General features: G+C 35.4%; 1 long non-coding RNA gene across 1 annotated transcript; it reads left to right on the forward strand.

Annotated features, from left to right (window-relative positions):
• Positions 1 to 554: 554 nt before the first annotated feature.
• On the forward strand, positions 555 to 3,001 carry LOC141710898 (uncharacterized). Its single transcript, XR_012571123.1, has 2 exons — positions 555 to 985; positions 2,460 to 3,001. It is a non-coding gene; the product is annotated as an uncharacterized LOC141710898 (long non-coding RNA).
• Positions 3,002 to 3,943: the final 942 nt, after the last annotated feature.

Here is a 3,943-nt window from a genome sequence, read left to right on the forward strand (position 1 = left end):
GAGAGCATTTAAATTATCAAGGCACCGCACGGGGATGTAATCTATCTGGCCCAGCAGACACATTGCAAAGTTGGCAGCTGTAGCCAGTATTCTGGTCAGGGTTCTGAAGATGTAAGCTCTGATTGAGCCCCCCAAGGAAGAATCTCCTTTTTTGATTCCTCTGATTTATCTTCCCTTAAACCGTCATCTAAGTCCTGTTTCCCACCCTGAATTCTCAGTTGTTTCAGATTGAGTATCAACTACAGCATTATCCCTTTTGGTGGGCTTCCTCCTGTAAATCCTCCGGGATTATCCTTAAACTTTTTCAATTCATTTTCATTCTCAATGCTCGTGTCTTCCTTGTTTCTCTCACTAAACAAATGATATAGGAGAAGAAGTTATACTTGATCAATTTAGTCTAGTGTTAAAACACAGTCAATGAATAGTCAAAATAATCAAACAAATAGTTAAACTTTGGCATTTTGGCGCCAAAATTAATTACATTCTCATTTGATGGGTTTATATATCAGTAGAGAATCTAACATGTAAAATTCATTCTGTTATGAAATGAATCATCTCTGAGTTTCTATTTTCAATTCTTGTTGGTGCTCTTTCCTTCTTGTCCGTAAATTCAATTTAATATCATTCAATGTGCTGTTATCTTGTATCAATTTAGTGCATCCTTATTAAATAAATAGGAAAGCTGTTTCAATGGTATCAGAGCTCTATGATCCTCAACTTCTGTGATCTTGTTATAAAATTTCATACACAGTAGGTTAATCTGGCGCCACAAACCAGAAAATCATAGGCAGTAGCTTTAACCATGGATGATCAAGTCAAAGAACAGTTCCGAGCAATTGATAAATGCTTTGACGAAAAATCAAAACGATATGAAGGCAAATTTGATGAGATTATTCTGATGATGCGTGAAATGAAAGAATTGACTGAAAACTGTTCGACAGAAGTTCCGAGAGATCAACTAATGGCACTCAGACTAATGGAGGAGGTAATCTTGTTCCTAAACCCTTCAATTTCACTCCTAAACTTGAGTTTCCTAAGTTTGATGGATCTGGTGCTAGAACTTGGGTTAAGAAATGTGTTAAGTATTTTACCTTGTGTTAAATTCCTAATAATCAGAAAGTAGATCTTGTTTCCCTGTATATGAGTGATAAAGCTGAAGTTTGGGTATCAAACTACTTGTCTTTGAGAAGGAATGTTGATTGGAGTGAATTTGTGATTGACTTGAGTGCTAGGTTTAAGGATGACAATTTAATAGACTGTATCAACTAGGAACTATTGAAGACTATATTGATGATTTTGATGATCTGAGATCATTAATGAAACATCATAATAATATATTACCAGATGCATATTTTCTTGAAAATTTTATTGGAGGATTAAAACCTGCGGGGAAACCTTTTGCCTTTAAACCAGTATATGTTACTGGTTTGCAAGATTAAAAGAAGAATCCATTCAAGAATAACAAATTTGGTAGTGTTCCTTATACATCAAAGTATTCACCATCGGTTTTTAATCCAAAATACCAATAAACCTCCTTTGTTGCTTACACCTTCATCAAAACCTAGTCAAACTACTCAATCAGGAGGTGTGAGACCTGTTAACAAACCATTTCAGTTCATTCCAACTGAGGTTAGGGCTGAGAAATTGGCAAAAGGTCTATGTTATTACTATGACCAGAAATATGGAAGAGGTCATAAGTATCATTTTAAGAAATCACAATTATTCACAGTTGAGATTTCTAGTTGTGATGGAAGGGAACACTTTGATGATGATAATGGGGATGATGGAGAAGAAAATACAATTAATTTGCAAGATCACTGTATATCAGTTAATGCATTAAGTGGTAATCAATCTTTTACTACTATGAGGGTGAAATGATGGTTATAGAATAGGCCTCTACATATTCTGATTGATTATGGGACTACACATAACTTCGTAGATATTAGTGTAGCTAAAACTTTAAATTGTTAAATGGTAGATATTCCAGGTCAAGAAGTTACTGTGGCTGATGGAAATCATCTAGTGTGTAAGAATATAGTCAAAGATTTAGTATGGAAAGTGGGAGGAAATACTTTTACCACTGATGTCATGCTGATTGATTTAGGTAGTTGTGACATGGTATTGGAAATTGAATGGTTGAGTACACTAGGGACAATGAAATGGATTTTAAACAATTGTTGATGGAATTTGAAGTAAAGAATCAGAAGGTGAAACTCAAGGCTATAGCTCCTCAGAAGATGAAAGTGCTGAAAGGTGCATAAGAAGCTTTTACTCAGTTGAAGGCTGCTTTGGTGTCTACTCCAGTTCTGGCATTGCAAGATTTTAACAAATTATTCATTGTAGAGGCTTGTTAAGTGGCATTTATGACAGTTATTTATACTCTAATAAGTTTTGAGTTGATGTATTTGTACTCAAGTTATTTGTGTTTTAACATGTTTTCAAGTGTTTTTGCATTTCAGGCATTACTTTGAGAATCAGGTGAATTAGCATTGTTTCGATGCTAATATGGTGTTTAGGATGTGTTGGAATAAAAGCTTGAAAGATTGGCTCGAAGCTGCAAGGAATAAAGAAGAAAAAAATAAAGTTTTTTGGCAGAAGGTCGGCGCGCCCGCGCTGATATTGTGCGCGGCCGCGCCAGGGAACAGAAAGTCAGTGCGCCCGCGCTAATGAAGCTCGCGGCCGCGCTGGGTCGGGATAGAAGAAATCCTGATTCTTGTGCAATTTGAATTTTGGACTCCTGGGGTGCATGGACTGCCATATAAACATAACTTAGGTCATTTATTAAGATATAATTCATAATTCAGAGTTTTGAAGACATCATGGAGGGAGAAGACAGCAAGAGATCTTTTTGGCATAATTCAACAAAGGCGAAGACGATCTAGTTTATTCTTGTGAATCTTTGTTTTGAGTTGTAATTTGGATGCTTGTTTCTTGTTTGTTTGAACCTATATTCTTGTGTGTATTTTGGTTTTATTTGTTCGTATAAAGACTACATTTTCTATATCATGTTTTCATTGGAACCCACGTTGGCGATGAGTTCTGTTATGGGCTAATCGTGATCGTGGGGTTCTAGCGGATTTATTTATGGATTTCTTTAGTTAATTTATTTGATGCCTTAGTGTGTGGTGATTGTATGATATCCTAGTTATGGTTGTGCTTATTCGTCTTATGAGCGTCGCGAACTTATAAGATAGTGTGTTAATTCTTAATGAAGCGAAAATGAATTTAAGGATTCAGAACTTGCCATGCTAGCATAGGTTCATGTATTGTTATGCATGATTCGTAGGTAATTTTAACCATCTTACTTGCCCTATGTAATCAAGATAGATAACTTGTGCTTAAACCGTTATGTTGTCAAATTCTATAGACATATAGGGTCTCAATATAATTGGTGCCTATTCAGCTTTTATCTCTTTTGTGGATGTCTGGTAGAATGGTACTCGTGCAACGAAAGTTGGCGTTTATCAGTTTCGTGTTGTCTGATTAGTGTCATCACAATTGCATGCTAAGGTTGAGAATAATAAGGCTATTGAATGAAGTACTTAATGAAATTAGAATCCCATGTTTGTCATATATATTAATTCAGTCTATTTTATTCTCGTAGTTATAATAGTTAGCGTAATTCATAGTTATAATTAACCTCACTTTGTTATCGTCTTAACATTGAATAATAACCATACATTGTTGCTTAGGTGCGTAATTTAGATAGTTAACCAATACAGTCTATGTGGGATCGAATCTGATTTATATCTTATACTACTTGCGAACTCATATACTTGCGTGTAATATTAGCGCGTGTTTAGCAACTAACAAGTTTTTGGCGCCACTGCCAGGGACTGCAGTGTTAATTACTAGTTTATGTGCTTTCCATTAGTGGTCGTTAATGTTCATTGACTCGGACATCGTTACTTATTTGTTTCCTTGTTTTATTTCAGGTGATCTA

Source organism: Apium graveolens, chromosome 3 (genome assembly GCF_009905375.1).
Source record: "Apium graveolens cultivar Ventura chromosome 3, ASM990537v1, whole genome shotgun sequence".
NCBI lineage: Eukaryota > Viridiplantae > Streptophyta > Magnoliopsida > Apiales > Apiaceae > Apium > Apium graveolens.